At 44.3% G+C, this 20,289-nt stretch overlaps 1 protein-coding gene across 6 annotated transcripts in view; it reads left to right on the forward strand.

Annotated features, from left to right (window-relative positions):
- The window catches only part of LOC122796606 (ubiquitin thioesterase otulin-like), a 1,420,501-nt gene that overhangs the window by 786,359 nt on the left and 613,853 nt on the right, over positions 1–20,289 (forward strand). The window lies entirely within an intron of this gene.

A 20,289-nucleotide genomic window follows, 5' to 3' on the forward strand; every position in this document is an offset into this window, starting at 1 on the left:
TTTTGTGCTAGATTTAACCAACGCACTATTAAGCGTCGGTATATTTTTGCATCTAAGTATTTTGGAAACAGATTTAACTATCCAGAGATGTTGTCAGATAGCAGTCTGACTACCGGAGTACATAAAAAACGCAAAGAAAAGGGCAGAGAAAGGCAGTCGAGATCCAAAACCGACAATGAAGCTTCTCCTAAGCCAGTCGCTGGTTCGCCGGTACTCAGTGAGGCGCTTTTGCAGCCCCTGATGCCCGCTACCTTCGAGTCACAGGCCTCTACTGACACCCATGTGGAGTCTGGCATGCCGCAAGATACTCAAGGTATTGGACCGACGGATGTATCTCCCTCGGATGGCTCCGGAGCCGCTGAGCAGACACCGGCTTCTGAGGGTGTATTCAGACCTCAACATTTTTATATCAGACCGACGAAAGCTGCAAAACCAAAGGCAAAGGCACCTTCTAAAATTAAAAAAATGACGCCTGAGCCACGTGCGCAGGCCTCTATGCCTAAAAAACAGATGATCAAAATGGTTAAGATTGCAGTACTCCTTACGTCAGGGAGAGTACAAAAGCTTAAGAGGAAACCTAGGAGGAGGATGGAACTGATGAGCCCTCAAGAAACCCATGCAGGACAGCCCTGGCAAAGCCAGCTCTAGCCCTGGAAATAACATCCAACTTATAAAGCTTAGTAAACGTATGGACAGAAGACAGAAGTCCAGGAAGCAGCCTCAAGGATGGAACTTGGTATTTGACTTCCAAGATGGCTGCACACTGAGTAACAGCTTAATGATCAGGGATACCCATCCCCCCTCCAGATAAGAGGCCTAGGCAAGACACTGGCTATGAATCTTCAGATTAGGTTTCTATTTCTTCTGATTCCTCTTCTGATCAGGAATTATCTTTACCTCCCTATGAGGAGTCTATTCCATCTGCATTTCCTCCTGAGGATTATTCATTTGGAGAAACCTTGCATACTTTGAGGGAGCATTTTCATTGGGAGAGTCAAGACTTCTCAGAATCAAAAAAGAGACTCAGGGATTTCCTCCTCCTCCCTCATAACAAGCCTTTAGCCATTCCCCCTGTGTTAAGACATTATGGATGATGTTTTTTCGGAGTCGAGCCTGACCCCTGACTCTTTACTTCCAGCTCCCAGTGAACCTGACAGGTATTACAGCGTCCCGGACTCTCATAAATTTCTATTTAGAAACCCTGCTGCTGATCCTGATACTCTTTCACAGGGTCCAAAGGGAGTTAAGGCCTCGACAGCAAAAAACCCTACCCCCTCCGACAGAGATTCAAGGGCGCTGGACAGATGGGGAAAAAAAGGTTTATACATTTGCAACCTTGGTTATCAGGGCCTTAAACTGTCAATTTCATATGCTTAAGTACCAACAACATGTTATGGGATTGCTGAAACAGAAAATGATGTTGATTTCAGAATGTGCAGAAAATAAGGAATTGCAGGAATTATTGCATGCAGCTGAACAAGTTGGAAAGCATACTTTGCAATGTGGTTTTGATTCTTTAGAGGCCTCCTGCAGGGCCGCAATTACTGGATCTGTGATCAGGAGGCATGCCTGGCTAAAGGAACAAAATTTGCCTGATCATGTTAAAGCTAAATTGCTAGATGCACCTTTACAGCATGATTCTCTGTTTGGTTTTAAGGCAGAAGAGGTTTTAAAGAAAATGGAAGACAAAGCTAAGTCTATGCAAACTATTAAAGATTTCTTACAAGTGCAGCCACCTAGATTCAGTAGACACTGGCCTGCAAAAAAATGATCCTTTCCTTTGTCAGACAGAGCTCAAAGGGGCAAATCCAGACGCCCTAAGGGTTCCAGGTACCAGACTCATGACTCATACAGGTCAAAGCAATGGGGCGCATCCACCTCCAAATCTGGAGGAGATAAAGCGCAAAGCTACAGAAAGCAATCCCAATGACTTCCCTCTGCCTACACCAAGCACTTATCTTTTGGCAGCACCCATAGGGGGAAAATTAGCACTTTTTGCTCAAAATTGACAGTTAATAACCCAGGACAAGTGGGTAATGAACATAGTTTCACAGGGATACAGATTCCATTTCCACACCCTGCCAATGACAAAGGGTTGGCCAGACTTGCCAAAAAAAACAATGGGCAGAGGCTCAGAAACAGGTTACATCCCTCATGGATATGGGGGCCATTCAGACAGTACCAGAACAGGAAAAAGGACAACGTTTTTACTCGTTTCTGTTCTTGGTACGCAGAAAGGACAAGGCCTGGTGGCCAATACTGGATTTATCGATTTTGAACACATACCTGGACATTCCAAAATTCAAAATGCTCACTTTGCAACAGCTTCTGCCCATGCTGGGCAAGAATGCTTGGCTGGCGACTGTAGACTTAAAAGAGGCATACCTGCATGTCCCTGTAAGACAGTCATGCAGAAGATACCTCAGATTCAAGGCTGGCTTAATGCATTACCAATTCTTTGCACTGCCCTTTAGCTTATCTATTGGACCCAGGGTTTTTACAAAGTGCCTGGCACCAGTAATTGCATTTTGCAGACAAAGAAGTATTCAAATATATCCTTACTTGGACAACTGTCTCATTCAAGCAGAGAACAAGGACACTCTTCTACGACACCTGGCGTTTGTGAAAAGGCTTCTAGCATGCCTAGGGTACACAATAAATCAAAAGAAATCACAACTGGTACCCTCTCAAAAGATAACATTCCTGGGTGCAAGCTTGCATACAACTGCCCAGATGGCTTACCTCACGCCAGACAAACAAAGGCAACTGACTACTTACTTCAAACTGATGGCAACAAAAACCCAGTCTTCTGCAAGACGAATTCTGCAGGCTCTGGGCTTCATGGCATCCTGCATCCTACTAATTCCATATGCAAGACTGCATATGAGGAAACTTCAATGGTACCTAAAAAGTTTATGGAGTCAACATTCACACAGTCTGGAAACAATGATTCCCCTCATCCCCTACCTGCAACAGGAGTTTCTATGGTGGGCAAAGGCCTGTCAGCAAAACATGGGATGGCCCTTCACTCTACCCCCTGCCAGCCAAACCTTTACAACAGACGCATCAGATTATGCCTGGGGGGCCCACATGGCAGGAAGATGCATTCAGGGCATATGGGCACCAAATCAAATGCATCTACATATCAACCAGAAAGAGATGCTAGCTGTTCATAATGCCCTAACAGCCTGTAAGGACTTACTTCTTCCAGGACAACTACTGATAAAGATGGACAACACCACAGTCATGTGGTATATAAACAAGCAAGGGGGCACACACTCATACCTCCTTTGCAGATTAGCCATGGCACTGTGGGATATAGCTTTGACCTACCAAATAAATCTTCAAGCTCAATTCCTGCCAGGAAAACAGAATACTCTGGCAGACGATTTAAGCAGAAACCTTATGGATCCTCACGAGTGGAAACTAAATCCACAAGTATTCAGCATGATAACAGAGAAATGGGGGAGCCCAGACATAGATCTATTTGCCTCTCCTCAAAATTATCAATTGAAAAGATTCTGCACAAGGACTTATCACAGACAAGCATGGAAAGTGGACGCCCTATCCTTCATTTGGAAAAACCTGTCAGTTTACGCTTTTCCTCCTCTGCCTCTTCTACCCAAGGTCCTCCTAAAAGTCAAACAAGAGAAACAAAAATTATATTAATTGCCCTGGACTGGCCCCGCCAATACTGGTACCCAATCCTAAGGAACTTGTCTCAATACCCAGCTTGGACCTTGTCTCAAAGACCACAACTACTGTCCCAGCAAAACAATCAGATCCTGCACAGTCAACTACAGACTCTGAACCTGGCAGCATGGCTAATCATGTAATCATACGAAAGACACCTCTCAGTAAAGCTGTGATGGATGTCATTTTGGAAGCCAGAAGGCCTAGTACTAGAAAATCTTATGCTGACAAATGGAAGAGATTCTGTGCAGAACCACATATTACAATACTTAACTGAGATGGTTGACAAAGGCCCATCTTTCTCATCAATCAAAATCCATGCCTCTGCCATTTCGGCTCATTACAGTACAGTGCCACCAATCTTTTCTCATCCGTTACTAAAGCAATATCTTAGAGGAGCCAAAAACCTAAGGCCTCCTAGAAGATCACCATTACCTACATGGGACCTCATTTATGTGTTTGAAAAACTCACCCTGCCTCCATTTGAGCCAGCCGCTACCGCTGATATAAAATTCTTATCATGGAAGACAGCTCTGCTGCAATTACTTCAGCAAGAAGAGTTTCAGAGCTACAGGCCCTCATGGCTGTAGAGCCTTTTATCATATTTTACCCAGACAGGGTGTCTCTGAGGACAAATCCTACTTTTATGCCTAAAGTGGTTTCCAGTGTGGCTCTTAACCAAACAATTCATCTGCCAACTTTTTATCCAAATCAGCAGAACAAAGGGGAGAGAATTCTGCATTCCTTGGACGTGCACAGACAGCTAAGATTCTACTTGAGCAGGACAAAAGCTCTAAGAAAAACTGAGCAATTACTAGTGTCATATGCTGGAGGATCAGCAGGAAAGGCTATCTCAAAGCAGACAATTTCAAAGTGGATAAGCCACTCCATACGATGTCCTTCAAGGATGCATCTGCAGTCATAACATATGGGTTGTCCTGCCTCAGGCAGCCCTTCGGTCGGCCGGATTCCAAAGTCTGGGTCTGGCCTCGGCTGATGTCGCACTTTCCCCGACGTCAGAGCATCTGGGGTATAAAAGCATCAGCCGACGCCATTTTCCTCAGTCTTTCTTGCCGCGTGGTGCCCGAAGCAGAAGCTGTTCGCAAGTGCCGGTCGGTCAGATCCAGTGAATTCAGCTACCGAAGACTTTGAAAAAGCTAAGTACCCCGTTGGGGACTCTTTCTTGCCTCAGCCGATGTCAGACAAAGTAAATAATTGTTTAACTTGTGGGAAACAAATACCTCATAAGGATTTCCATTCCTACTGCCTTCCTTGCTTAGGCCCAGACCACGACATATCGGCCTGTTCAGCCTGTGCTTCCTTCAACCGACGAACTCTCAGACGTCGGTCGGAGTTTGCAGAGGAATTTTTTGGGGCCAATTTTGCTTATAAAAGGCCGTCGGAGATTCCGACCTCGCATTTAGTAAAAAAACGGAAGGACAAGGACCAACACTCGCGGCCCGCGGTTTCGGCTGAAACCACGGTAAAGCCTACCGCGAGTGTCTCAGTTTCGGCCGAAACCGAGTCCTCGGAGATTTCTTCTTCCGAAACCATTCAACCGACCACCGCGGCCCGGGAGGCCCCGGCTGAGTCGGCTACCGAACTACCTACCGAAACCAGTGTCCAGGAAATGTCCGACACCATACCTTTGGACATTTCTACTCCTGCACGTAGGGCAGCTAGGCCCCCTGCTTCCATGTCCATTAAGGCCTTTTCTAGGGCTAAAGCTGCTAAACTTTCTAAAGCTTTGCCTCCCAAGACTACCTCCCAGAGGCCTACCTCTGGTTCACAGATCCTCAGCCTTGCAGAGGACCTTATTTCTTTAATTAGGGGTTCACAACCTCAGCCAGACAGGGCCTCTCAACCTCCACCAGACAAAAGGCCCAGGACTGACCCCTCTGACCCACACTCTTCAGATGAGTCCACGGATGGCTCTGAGTTGTCAGACCACCAGGAGGAGGCTTATTCGCCCTATGAGGATTCTGATGCTGAAGAATCTATTCCTTCGGCCTCCCCTCCTGAGGAGTTTTCCTTTGGTGAGACTCTATACTCCATGAGAGAGCATTTTCAATGGCAAGGTCAGGAATTCTCTGATTCTAGAAAAAGATTAAGGACCTTTTTAAATCTGCCTCAACATAGGCCCTTAGCTATACCTCCTGTTCTGAATGTAATTGATGATGTGTACAATGATGTCAGTACAGCACCTGATACTCTCCCTCCAGCCCCTGCCAAGCCTGATAGATACTACAGGGTCCCGGATTCCCATTACCATCTGTATAAAGCACATTCTGCAGACCCAGAAACTATTTCTCAGGGCCCTAAAGGGGTTGCAGCCGCCACAGCGAAAAATCCTCTACCCTCTGAAAGAGAGTCTAGAGCTTTAGAGAGATGGGGAAAGAAGGTATATACTTCTGCAACTCTTTCTGTCAGGGCATTAAATTGTCAATTTCATATGATACAGTACCAAGAGTATTTATTAGATGAACTGAATAAGAAACTTTCATCTCTTGAACCTCTTGACCGTAAATCCCTGCAGGATTTGGTACACAACTCACAGCAGGTTAGTAATCATTTCTTAAAATGTGGCTATGATGCATTGGAAGCTTCATTTAGATCAGCTATGACTGGGGCAGTCATTCGTAGGCATGCCTGGCTGAAGGAACAATCTCTGCCAGACCATGTTAAAGCTAAACTCCTGGATGCTCCAATGGAGAAACAAAATTTATTTGGCTCCTCTGCTCAGGAGGTCTTAAAAAAGGTTGAAGAAAAGGCAAAATCTGTGCAAACAGTTAAGGATTTCCTGCAAGTACAGCCACCTAGATTCAGCAGAAACTGGCCTACTAAGAATTGGTCCTTTCCAGATTCGGACAGAGCCCAGAGAGGCAGGAACAGACACCCTAGAGGCAGAGGCCAATCGAAGGGCTCCTACAGAGGCCGTCAGTGGCAGCCTGCCAACCAGAGAAGTAGTGCAACAACAGCAACAACAACTACTACACCAGGACAGGCTCAATGACTTTACTCTGATTCCACCTACCAGGGATCAACTGGAAGCACCCTTGGGCGGAAAGCTGGCTTTATTCTCAAAAAACTGGCATTATATTACAAGGGACACATGGACACTGCAAATAATAGACAGAGGATACAGGTTCCACTTCCACACTTTGCCAAAAAGACATGGAATGCCAAACCTACCACCAAATCAGAGACCAGAGGCTTTAAGGCAGATCAACAACTTGCTTCAAATGAAAGCTATAGAAAAGGTACCACTTTCAGAACAAGGCCAAGGATTTTACTCAAGACTATTCCTTGTACCAAGAAAAGAAAATCAATGGAGGCCTATTCTCGACCTGTCCGCACTAAATACTTATCTCATTGTCCCAAAATTCAAGATGCTGACCCTACAGCAACTTCTTCCCATGTTGGGCAAGGAGTCTTGGCTGGTGACTCTAGATCTCAAGGAGGCATACCTGCACGTCCCTATTCGACCAAGTTGCAGAAGACACCTCAGATTTCTTGCAGGATCAGAGCATTATCAATTCTCAGCATTGCCCTTTGGCTTATCTACTGCGCCCAGAGTATTCACGAAATGCTTGGCATCAGTAATTGCACACTGCAGACTTCAGGGGATTCAGATCTACCCATACCTGGATGACTGCCTTATACAAGCAGACAACAAGAAAAATTTGATAAAGGACTTGGCTTATGCCATCCACCTGCTACAGGCCTTGGGATACGCAGTCAACATCCAAAAGTCAAGACTTGTGCCATCCCAAAGAATAATCTTTTTGGGTGCAGATCTGGACACAACCACCCAAATGGCCTTTCTCACAGAACAAAAACAACTTCCAGGTTACTTCATGATGCTGACAAGACAAACTCAGCTTACTGCAAGGAAAATCCTGCAGGCCCTGGGTTACTTGGCATCCTGCATAATTCTGATACCACAGGCCAGGCTGCATATGAGAAAATTACAATGGTACCTCAGGAGTGTATGGTCTCAACACAGTCACAGTCTTAAAGCTTTGATACCAATCATTCCTTGCCTTCAAAAGGAATTTCTGTGGTGGGCTCAGGCCTGCCAGTCCAACAGAGGGTTGCCTTTCAACAAACCAAAAACAAAACAAACCATCACCACGGACGCTTCAGACCAAGGATGGGGAGCACACATGGAGGGCAAATGTATCCAAGGCCTATGGCCTCAAGGTCAGCTACGCATGCACATAAACCAAAAGGAAATGCTGGCAGTGATGCATGCAATCGAGGCTTTCAAACCTTTCCTCCATCAAGGCCACCTACTAATAAGGACAGACAACACCACGGTCATGTGGTACATAAACAAGCAGGGGGGCACACACTCCTACCCCCTCTGCCGACTGGCTATGAATCTATGGGAACTATGCCTGAACCTCAGTATCCAACTACAGTCCCAGTTCGTGCCAGGAAAAGAGAATACACTGGCAGACAGCTTAAGCAGAACTACCATGGATGCACACAAATGGATGCTGCACCCAGACATCTTCCAACTCATAGCAAAGGAATGGGGAATGCCGGAGATAGATCTGTTCGCCTCCTCTCTCAACCATCAACTGAAGACATTCTGCTCAAGGACATACCACCCACAAGCTTGGAAGGTGGACTCTCTCTCTTTCAGCTGGAAAGCTCTAAAAGTATATGCCTTCCCACCTCTCCCATTAATGTACAAGGTTCTACTGAAGATCAGGGAGGAGCAGCCAAGAGTGATTCTGATAGCTCCAGACTGGCCAAGGCAACACTGGTATCCATTATTGAGAAGCCTGTCTCAGGCAAAACCATGGCCTCTCCCCCTATGGCCTCTTCTTCTGACGCAGAACAATTTCAAGATTATGCATCCCAACTTGAAAACATTACAGCTAACTGCCTGGAAAATTCCTTAAATCCCAAACAAGATGCCTTATCACAGAGAGTGAAGGACATCATCTTGGAAGCTCGCAGGCCTTCCACAAGGAAGACATACTCAGCTAAATGGAAACGATTTCAAATTTGGAACACATCAAAAGGCTCAGTTGTGACAGTGGCAAACATGACACATATTCTGGAATACTTAGCAGAATTGTTCCACAATGGCCTGTCCTATTCTTCCATTAAGATTCATGCCTCAGCAATTTCAGCAGAATACAATGTGGATCCACCTATCTTCTCACACCCTCTCCTCAGACAATTTCTGAGAGGGATCAAAAATATTAAACCTCCAAGAAAACCCCCTTTACCCACCTGGGATCTCAACTTTGTGTTGGAGAAACTAACACTTCCTCCATTTGAACCAGCAGCATCAGCGGATCTACAGTTTCTGTCTTGGAAAACTGCATTCCTTCTGGCAATAACTTCAGCAAGAAGAGTATCTGAGTTACAAGAATTAATGGCAGTACAGCCATTTCTTATCTTCCATCAGGACAGAGTTTCACTAAGAACCAATCCTACTTTTATGCCAAAGGTGGTATCTAGGGTATCCTTGAACCAAGCTATTCACTTGCCTACGTTCTTCCCAAATCCACAGAATAGAGGGGAAAAACTTCTGCACACCCTGGATATACACAGACAACTACGCTACTACTTGGACAGAACTAAAACTAGCAGAAAAACTGACCAACTATTTGTAGCATATGCTACTGGGGTGCAAGGAAAAGCAATTTCCAAACAGACAATTTCAAAATGGATAGGAAATTGCATTCTATTTTGTTACTCCTTTCATGGAAAGACGGTTCCTGAAAACATCAGGCCTCATTCCACAAGGGCCATGGCCACCACTACAGCCTTCCTACGAGGGGTGGCTACCAAGGACATTTTAGAAGCTGCTACTTGGAGCTCCGTGCATACATTTGCCAAACATTACAATCTACCTTTATACTCCAGATCCAGAGCAGGTTTTGCTGCTGCAGTCCTGCAGGGGATACTAACTACACCATCCTTTTCTTAGTTCCTCCTCCCCCAGATTGGCTATGGTATTCTACCCATATGTTATGACTGCAGATGCATCCTTGAAGGACATAGTACAGTTTTGTACCTACCATAAATGTAGATGTCCGATAGGTATGCATCTGCAGTCAGGTTTACCCTCCCTCCTACCCCTCAGTGGTATTCCTAGGGTACTTACCCCTCTTTTAGCTAGCTGGGGGAATCTATTATGGTGTATTTGTTTGTATATACATGTATATTATTATATAAATTTGCAAATGTTTGGAACCTTTTTTGCATTTATCCAAATTTAGCCTTCCTAGAGGGCACCTGGCATCTGGGGCAAGAAAAACTGAGGAAAATGACGTCGGCTGATGCTTTTATACCCCAGACGCTGTGACGTCAGGGAAAGTGCGACATCAGCCGAGGCCAGACCCAGACTTTGGAATCCGGCCGAGCGAAGGGCTGCCTGAGGCAGGACAACCCATATGTTATGACTGCAGATGCATACCTATCGGACGTCTACATTTATGGTAGGTACAAAACTATACTTTTCTGCTACTTACACCATGGTAAACCTGTGCCCAAGGGCATTAGGTCTCATTCCACCAGAGCTGCAGCTACTTCGGCAGCCTTTCTCAGAGGAGTACCAACCAAAGACATTCTAGAGGCTGCTACTTGGTCTTCTGTTCACACCTTTACAAAGCATTACCATTTGCCTCTCTACTCTAAGTCCAGGGCAGGCTTTTCCACTGCAGTGCTGCAGGGCCTCATAGCCTCACCTAATGCTGTTTAGCTCCAGCCTCCCAACCATAGCTTTGGGATTCTACCCAAATGTAATGACTGCAACAGTGAAACATGAAGAACATAGTACAGTTGTGTACACTTACCATAAATTTAGATGTTCGAGTGTATTCACTGTTGCAGTGTAGGTTACCCTCCCGCCATCCCCCTGTCATTCTACAGTTTATCTTTCCTTCTCTATCTTCTACAACCTATGTGGTGTATTTGCTTGTAGATGAAGGTAAAGTTTATATTGATGCATGTATATATATATTGCTACCTTTCTGGGGGCACCTGACATCGGGGGCAAGAAAAACTAAAGAAAATGGCATCGGCTGCATGTTTTATACCCCTAACGACCTGACGTTATGGAAGAGAAGACAGCAGCCGACGTAGGACCCAAGACTTTGGAATTCAGGCCGACTGAGGGCAACCTGCCAGCAGATTACCCAAATGTAATGACTGCAACAGTGAATACACCCGAACATCTACATTTATGGTAAGTGTACACAACTGTACTTTTCTAGTCATCCTCTTTTTATGGTTCTTTGTATCTTTGTCACGTTAAAAGTTCTCTGCTTTGTTATTTGATCTTCCTCCCTCCCCGAGGATATTTTCTAAATGTCTAGTCCCTGTCCTAGCCTTTTGCAGACTTCATGGTGTTCAGATTTTTCCTCATCTGGATGACCTTCTATCTCAAGCTCCTCCTTAGCAGGCTGTTCTGCAGGACTTTAAGTTCACAATGCTCTTCCTTTACAGTGCAGGCTTCAATTAAATGTAAAAAAAAAAAAAAAAAAAGTCCATTCTGACTCCTCCTCAGGATCAGATTGTCTTGTTTTGCAGACTTCAAAGTCTTAGCATGACGGCTTTTTTCCCGCTGCCAAGGTCCTCTATTTAATGACTTTTTTCCCCTCTCCCCAAGAGCTTCTCTTTCATAACTTTCTTTCAGTACCTTCCTTATCAACAAGCGATGTCAACCAGAGAGTTCCTAAGAGCCCTGGGATTCATGGCATCCACTTTCTGTATGGTTCCATTTGCCAGACTCCATATGAGTAAGTTCCGGTGGTATCCAAAGGCAATTTGACTTCAACATTTGCCATCCTCTGAACTTCTGAATTCCTCTCTTGCCTTCCCTAAGGAAGGAATTTCTTTGGTGGATCAGCCAGGCATCGCTAAATCCAGATCTTCTTTTTTGGTTTTACCCCCTACTCAGAAGCTGCATACAGTTGCTTCAGTGGGGTTGTTCCAACAACTTCAGGGTCCAGGGAGTTTGGTCTCTTCAGGAATTGACTGAGCACATCAGTGTTAAGGAAATAAGGCTTTGATCATGGCTTTTCAGGCACTGCATTGTCTTTGGTCTCCAGGACCTCTCATGGTATTTATGGACAACACCACTGTTATGTGGTATGTAAACAAGTAAGTGTGGGGATGAGGCAAAGCCCTACAGGCTTTGCAAACTTGCCCTCATAGTGTGGGGCTTTGCCATGGCAGTCTACATCCCCTCAGAAAAGAACATAGTGGCAGACACTTTGAGCATATCCAGGACATATCTTCATGAGAGGTTTTCCTGGAGATTGTTCATTGGTGGAGTACACAACAGGTGGATCTGTTTGCCTCCCCTTAGAACAGACAAGTTCTGTTTGAGAGTGCCAAGTCCTCTGACTCGGAAACTAGACATCATGTCTTTCTCTTGGTGGGAGACATTCCAGTGTGAATTTCTACCTCTTCCTCTGTTGCCAAAGGTCCTTCACAAGATTATATTGGACAAGCCTAAAATCTTACTGGTGACTCCCTTTTGGTCCAGACAGCAATGAGTTCCCCCTTCTCTTTCATTTGGCCAGGTGCAGTGATCAAAAGTTACACCATAGGATGGATCTCTTCACACAGGACAAGGACTCTCTCATTCATTCTCATCTTCTCATCCTACAATTGACTCTGTGGGTCAGACATTTCCCAAAGTGTGGGTTGCAAGCTTATTTTGGGTGGGTCACATTAAATATTAAACTAATAATTAAAGTATGAGAATAGATTACATGGCCCTTTAAATCCTGAAAAAAACACTCCATGGTGGTGGCATCTTCTTCCTTAAGGAGTATAATGCATGCTTCATATGCACGCATGCCGACATGATGTAAACTCAGTCTGCTGTTACCATGGAATTTAAACTAGCTGTGCCAAAGTAAGTGTGAATGGGTGTTTCAGTGTACTAGTATGTGTTAGTTAAACTCAGTTCATTTCACTGTATGAGAGAGAAAGTGTCTGCATGTAATTTAAACTAGCCGTTTGTATGAGAGATAAAAGTGTTTGTGTTACTGTGTGAGAAAGTAGGTGTGTGCCTGTGTGAGAGCAGAGAAAAGGTAGGTGTATGTGTGCACATGCATGTGAATACTACTGCACAAGTCCAGTTAATAGAAATGTTAACTCATGCTCTGAAATTAATTCTGTTTGGGAACTTCTAACTTATAATGGAAGAATTCTGTGTAGCCATTAAAACTTGGCTGATGTTGTGAATGCAGACACGTCCATAGTACTTTTGAGTGTCAAAGAGCAGCTGGATGTGATCTGTAAGTCTCATCATGGCCAAAAGGTTTCACAGATGAGTAATGGAAATTGTGCCCTATTTGTTTATAGCTACCCTCTGGGAAGAAATGTAAGAGAACCGATTGGAACTCTTGTACAGTTTAAGATGTGAAATGTTGATCTGTCCTTGTTGTTTGACTTGAGCACTTTGAAGTGTGTTTATTCCCTTTTGGGGATCAGTTTGATCGGCTTATTTAATCTGAGAGCTTGATCTGGGTGCACGTACACTTTTCCGGGGAAAGCTGTCATTCTGTAAAGGGACAGTTTTGTGTTCTTTTATTATAATGTAGTTATATATTATAATTAAGTATATTAATTAAAATTTTAAAAATAGTACAGATTTTTTTCCACCCCCGCTTCCTTTTAAAATAGGCATTATAAGCGAGTAGCAGGTTGTGAAAAATTACCATTTTCGAAAGTGGGTCTCAGCCCATAAAAGTTTGGAAACCACTGGGTGATAGGGTTCTTATTCCTGACACCATTTTTTTAAGGATGTGCTTTGGGATGTTCTTCATTCCACATTGCTGCAGTCCTAACTATTGGGTAGTCCGCTGTCCAGTCGGCCCGAATACCAAAGTATATGGCTGACGTCGGTCAGGGCGCATTAGACTGACGTCAGTACGTCAGGGTACTAATGCGCATGACCGACGTCATATCCTCAGTCTTTTTTGCCGCATGGTCCGATGCAGAAGCAATTTTGCGAGTGCAGGTTGGCGTTCTGAAAGTTTCTGAAGTCAGAGTTTCAGACCGAATCGAAGTTGGCTAAGTACCCGCTAGAATATTTTGTTTTTTTCTTGCCTCAGTATTTAACCGGATGTCAGAAAAAGTGAATAACTGTATTTCTTGTGGGAAACAGATACCTCATAGGGATTACCATATTTTGTGTATACCTTGTTTAGGGCCTGAGCACGACATTGTTGGATGCCGCTCTTGTGCTAGATTTAACAAACGCACTATTAAGAGAAGGTTAGACTGTGCCAGGTTAGTTTTTGGGAAGCGTTGTAATTATAAAATGCCGACGGAGGCTCCGACGCCGCCGCCAAAAGCGCAAGGACAAAGCAGCAAAGCCTAGAGTGGAAGAACCGACAGTCCCAGACGTCGGATCTTTAGAAGGCTCAGTGGAGCCGGAGGTTTTGCCAGGTGTTTCTTTGGAGTCTCAGGGAGAGACTTTACTGTTACAGGATGTATCCTCGCAGGAAGTAGGCCAGGCTGAGGGGCTTCTCAGGTGGCTGTTCTTCCCTCTCTTCCTAAGGTGGTTAGAGCCTCCCCTTCTGTTTCCAAGGCTTCTTTGAGAGGCAGGCCAAGTTTAACTTCAGTGGGGGTTTCTCCTAGTGCTTCAGGGTCTTTGCCTAAGAAACATATGCTTAAAATGGCAGAGGATTTGATTACTATGATTAGAGGTTCTATGCCCCTCCTGATAAGAGGCCTAGGGTGGAACCTGAGTTTGAGAGTTTTGAGCAATGTTCGAGGCTTCTGAGTCTTCGGCTGAAGACTTGCAGGAGTGTCCTCCTTATTCTGATTCTGATGTGGATGATTCTACTCCTTCAGCTTCTCCTCCTGAGGATTTTTCATTTTCAGAGACTCTGCATTCCATGAGGGAGCATTTTAAATGGGAAGGTCAAGATTTCTCTGATTCCAGGAAGAGGCTTAGGGAATTCCTTTTTTTACCCCAGCATAGGCCTTTAGCTATACCTCCTGTTCTGAATGTGGTGGAAGATGTTTTTGCAGAGGCTTCCCTCAATCCTGATTCTTTGCCTCCTGCCCCAGTTAAACCAGATAGGTACTATAGGGTGCCTGAAGCTCATAAGTATCTTTTTAAGAGTCCTAGGGCAGACCCGGAAACTGTCTCTCAGGGGCCTAAAGGTGTGAAGGCCTCTGTTGTTAAAAATCCTGTTCCTCCTGATAAAGAGGCAAGGGCTTTGGATAGATGGGGAAAGAAAGTGTATACTTCTTCCACTTTAGCTATGAGGGCGTTGAATTGTCAGTTTCACATGATAAAATATCAGAATTATCTCCTTTCACAATTGAAATTTAAGGTGGATGCTCTGGCAGAAGGTATTGAGTGGAAAGAGTTGCAGGATTTAGTTCATGTGTCTGAACAGGTGGGTAAACATTCCTTGCAATGTGGTTTTGATGCTGTGCAGGCCTCCTCGAGGGTGGCTGCCACTGGTTCTGTTCTTCGTAGGCATGCCTGGTTGAGAGATCAGAATTTAGCTGAGCATGTTAAAACAAGGATTTTGGATGCTCCTTTGCAGTCTGATGTGTTGTTTGGTTCGCCTGTGGAAGCAGTCTTAAAGAAAATGGAGGACAAGGCTAAGTCTATGCAAACTGTTAAGGATTTTGCAGGTGCAGCCTCCGAAGTTTAGTAGAAATTGGCCTACTAAGGGATGGACTTATCCTGCTTATGATTCCCAGTCTAGGGGTAGGTCTAGATGTGGTAGGGGCAGAGCTCAAGGTTCTTTTAGGCCTAGGACAGGGAGTTCCCCTGCTCAGACTTCTGGTGAGGGCAGGGGTCAGTCCTTTCGTAAGCAGACCCAATGACCTGCCTTTTCAGCTGCCAGTACATTCTCGCCTGGCAGCACCTTTGGGAGGAAGGCTGTCTCTTTTCAAAGAAAATTGGGATTTAATTACCCAAGACAGATGGGTTCTGGATATCATTCACCACGGTTACAGGTTTTATTTCCATACCATGCCTCCTTTCAAAGGCATGCCAGACATTCCTCCTCTACAAAGACAAGAGGCTCACAAGCAAATTTCTCTGTTGCTCCACATAGGGGCCATTCAGCCAGTTCCTGTGCCAGAAAGGGGCCTAGGATTTTATTCTCGCCTGTTCCTAGTACCGAAGAAGGGGAACACGTGGAGGCCGATTTTGGATTTATCTATCCTCAACACTTATCTGGACATTCCCAAGTTCAAAATGTTGACGTTACAACAGCTTTTACCTCTGCTGGGCAAGGATCACTGGATGGTAACTTTAGATCTCAAGGAAGCTTACCTTCATGTGCCTATAAGACTAAGTTGCAGGAAGTATCTGCGTTTTCGAGCTGGAAATTCTCATTATCAGTTCTCTGCATTGCCCTTTGGCTTATCCACTGCGCCCAGAGTATTCACAAAGGTTCTGGCTCCAGTGATAGCTTACTTCAGGCTAAAAGGAATTCAAATCTATCCTTACTTGGACGACTGCCTGATTCTAGCTCAAGAAAAGGAAGACCTTCTACAGCATTTGGATTATGTCATAGCAGTGCTAAGATGCCTAGGGTATTCTGTGAACGAAATAAAGTCCAGTCTAGTACCCTCTCAAGACATGTGCTTTCTGGGTGTGAGACTGAATACAGCAGCCCAGATGGCCTTTTAACCCCGGACAAACAAAAGAATCTTTCCAGTTACTTCCATCAACTATCTCTTCAGTCCGGGCTGACTGCAAGGACAGTCCTTCAAGCCTTAGGGTTCATGGCATCTTGTATTCTGGTGCTTCCCAATGCCAAACTGCATATGAGGAAGCTGCAATGGTATCTCAAAATGTATGGACACAGCACTGCCAGGATTTGGACACTGTCATTCAAATAATACCTTGCATTCAAAAGGAATTTTTGTGGTGGGCTCAGGAATGTCACCTAAACAAGGGACTCTCTGTGACCCGGCCAGAGGCGAGTCAGATTCTAACGACAGATGCCTCAGACATTGCTTGGGGAGCTCATCTAAATGGAAAGTGGATACAAGACAAGTGGCCTGCCAGACTACAGCATCTACATATCAACATGAAAGAGATGTTAGCAGTCCAGTTTGCATTAATGGCTTTCAAGGAGTTACTTCTTCCAGGGCAGGTGTTGATTCTAACAGACAACACAACTGTCATGTGGTACATCAACAAACAAGCGGGAACACATTCTTACCCATTGTGCAGGCAAGCAATGATTTTATGGGAGACTGCGCTCAGCTTGCAACTAACTCTTCATGCAAGGTTTCTGCCGTGAGCACAGAACTCCTTAGCAGAAGTGTTATGCAGACAAATCAATGATCCCCACGAGAGGAAACTGGATCTTCATGTATTTCAAAATTGACAGTGTCATGGGGAACTCCAGACATAGATCTGTTCGCTTCTCCACTAAACCACCAGCTGCCAAAGTTTTGCACAAAGAGGTTTCATCACACAGCTTGGAAAGTGGATGCTCTTTCTTTCAGTTGGAAAAATCTTCATGTGTATGCTTTTCCACCTCTGCCTCTTCTCCCAAAGGTGCTTCTAAAGGTCAGACAAGACAAGCCAAGGATGATTTTAATAGCTCCAGATTGGCCTCGGCAGCACTGGTACCCATTACTGAGGAGTCTGGTAAGGAAGCCTCCATGGCCTTTACCCTTGATTCCACACCTGTTGTCTCAGAGGGACGGTCAACTGCTCAATGTCAAGCTTCAATCTCTTCATCTAACAGCCTGGCATATTCTGTTTTGAAAGGCAGCAGGTCTCAACTTCCTCAACAAGTTTTAAATGTGATTATGGAAGCCAGAAGACCTAGTACAAGGAAAGTGGACAGAAAAATGGAAGAGATTTTTATTTTGGAGTGCAGCAAACAATTTGGAGATTTCTGAGCCTAATTTGAGTGTGGCTCTTCAATATCTTACTGAGTTATTGGACAAAGGTTTGTCTTTCTCTTCCATTAAGATTCATGCTGCAGCAATTTCAGCTCACTATGATTGTGACCCACCATTGTTTTCGCATCCTTTGTTCAAGCAATTTCTTAGAGGGGCAAAGAATATAAGACCCCCAATAGAGCTCCTACTCCTGCTTGGGATCTCAATTTTGTGTTGGAGAAACTTACTCTACAACCTTTTGAGCCTGCGGCTACTGCTGAATTGAAATATTTGTCATGGAAGACTGCTTTTTTGTTGGCCATTACTTCTGCAAGAAGGGTTTCTGAGTTGCAGGCCCTTATGGCGGTAGAGCCTTTTTGATTTTTCATAAGGATAGGGTATCTTTACGCACTAATCCTTCCTTTATGCCTAAGGTGGTTTCTAGTGTGGCTTTAAACCAAACTATTCATTTGCCTACTTTTTATGCAGATCCCCAAAATAAAGGGGAAAAGATTTTGCACACTTTAGATGTACACAGGCAATTGCGTTATTATTTGAGCAGGACTAAGGATTTTAGGCAGTCTCAGCAGTTGTTTGTTTCTTTTGCTTTGGGTTCAGGGCAAGCCTGTGTCAAAACAAACTATTTCTAGGTGGATTGGGTTTTGCATTGCATTTTGTTATTCCCATCATGGCAAGGAGATTCCAGCTGGAATTAGGCCTCATTCCACTAGGGCTACTGCCACTTCTACAGCATTTCTAAGGGGTGGCCACTAAGGATATTTTGGAGGCAGCTACTTGGAGTTCAGTGCATACTTTCTCTAAGCATTATCACCTTCCTCTCTACTCTAAGTCTAGGGCTGGTTTTGACACAGCTATTTTGCAAGGCATGTTGTCAGTTCCTGCTTCCTTATGATTTGCCAGCCTCCCTTACCTCTGCTTTGGGATTCTACCCAATAGTTAGGACTGCAGCAATGTGGAATGAAGAACATAGTACAGTTTTGTACCTACCATAAATGTAGATGTTCGAGGATCCACATTGCTGCAGTCCAATTTACCTCCCTCCTTCCCTCTGTGTTTAAGGGTGGTTGTGTAGGTGAGGTTATATTCTGGTAATTTTGTATATATTGTACATATTTTTGGTGCAGGTATGTTTGGAATTTTTGGTTTTGGCCTTAGCTTTTCAGGGTCTTCTGACATCTGGGGCAAGAAAAGACTGAGGATATGACGTCGGTCATGCGCATTAGTACCCTGACGTACTGACGTCAGTCTAATGCGCCCTGACCGACGTCAGCCATATACTTTGGTATTCGGGCCGACTGGACAGCGGACTACCCAATAGTTAGGACTGCAGCAATGTGGATCCTCGAACATCTACATTTATGGTAGGTACAAAACTGTACTTTTTACAGGACGCAAGAAAACTCACTACTAGAAAATCTAAAATGGAAGAGATTTTCTTCTTGGTGGCGCAACAATGAAATTTGACTCTCTGCGAAAATTCCTCCATTTCTTTCCTGTATGTGTGAGTTGATTAATTCTGGTCTGGCATATTATTTTTTAAAGCACATTTGTCAGCCATCTGTGCCTGTCTGCCACTGAATTTACCCCTTTCTTTTAGATTTGAGGTCAGCAGTATCTAAAAGGTGTCCTATATATTAGGCCTCCAAGAAAATCCAGTCCTCCTTGGTACCTGAACTATGCTCTTGAAAAGTTGACTCTGCCACTTTTTGAACCAGCAGCTATTTTCGTGTTGAAACTGTGTACCTGGAAAACTGTCTTTTTGGTGGCTCTGACTTCTGCCAAAAGAATATGTGTATTTCAAGCTCTTATGGCCATTCCTTGTTTTCTATTTTTACACAGGTGCAGGGTCTCTCTTAGAACAAATCATACATTTATACCTAAGGTGGTCAATGATGTGTCTTTGAATCAAGCTATCCATCTTCCTTCCTTGTCCATAATATAAAAGTGAGAGGATTCTCCATTCTTTGGATTTGTGTAGACAGCTCAGATACTACCAAGATAAGACTAAAGATATTAGAAAATATGAGCAATCTTTTCTTTCTTTTCAGGACAAGAAATTGGGTTTGGCAGTTTCCAAACAAATAATTTCTTCTTGGATTTCTAAAGCAATTTCCTTTTGTTACTCTTTTTATGGGAAATGGCTTCCTATTTTGTTCAAGCTCATTCTACTAAGGCAGTTGCCTCTTCTTGAGCTTTTAAGGGTTTCAATGCTAGAGCCATTCTGGAAGTTGCTGCCAGCTCTTCTGAGCACACTTTCCCTACGCACTACAAGTTGGATGTGTTTTCAAGGGCCAGACACATTTTGCTAGGTCCAGCCTTCATAGTTTTTTATAGTACAGTGGTGTAAAAGCTTAGAATAACAGTAGCTCTCCTGCTTATCACTGGTACAGTATTCCATCCCCACTCCTTCCCTCTCTTGATCTCTCTTTTTTTTTTTCCCTGGCTGAAGGAAGTTCCTTTCTTTTCGGTTTTCTGAATGTACATGTATCATATTGTTTTTCTCCTCCTTTGCTGCTCCTTTTTTATGAAGCAATTTCTGAAAGTTTTGTACTTGTATGTCACTTGTGCACCTTAAGCGTCTGACTTGCAGCACATGAAAAGGCCCAAGCTTTGTTAGGCTGGCCAGACATATCACTTCCCATGACAGGATATCCCTATAGTAATGAGTACTGCAACAGTGATGAGTAGGACATCTACTGTTATTGTTAGTTCTTA

Source organism: Protopterus annectens, chromosome 3.part0 (genome assembly GCF_019279795.1).
Source record: "Protopterus annectens isolate FY-2018-M chromosome 3.part0, PAN1.0, whole genome shotgun sequence".
NCBI lineage: Eukaryota > Metazoa > Chordata > Ceratodontiformes > Protopteridae > Protopterus > Protopterus annectens.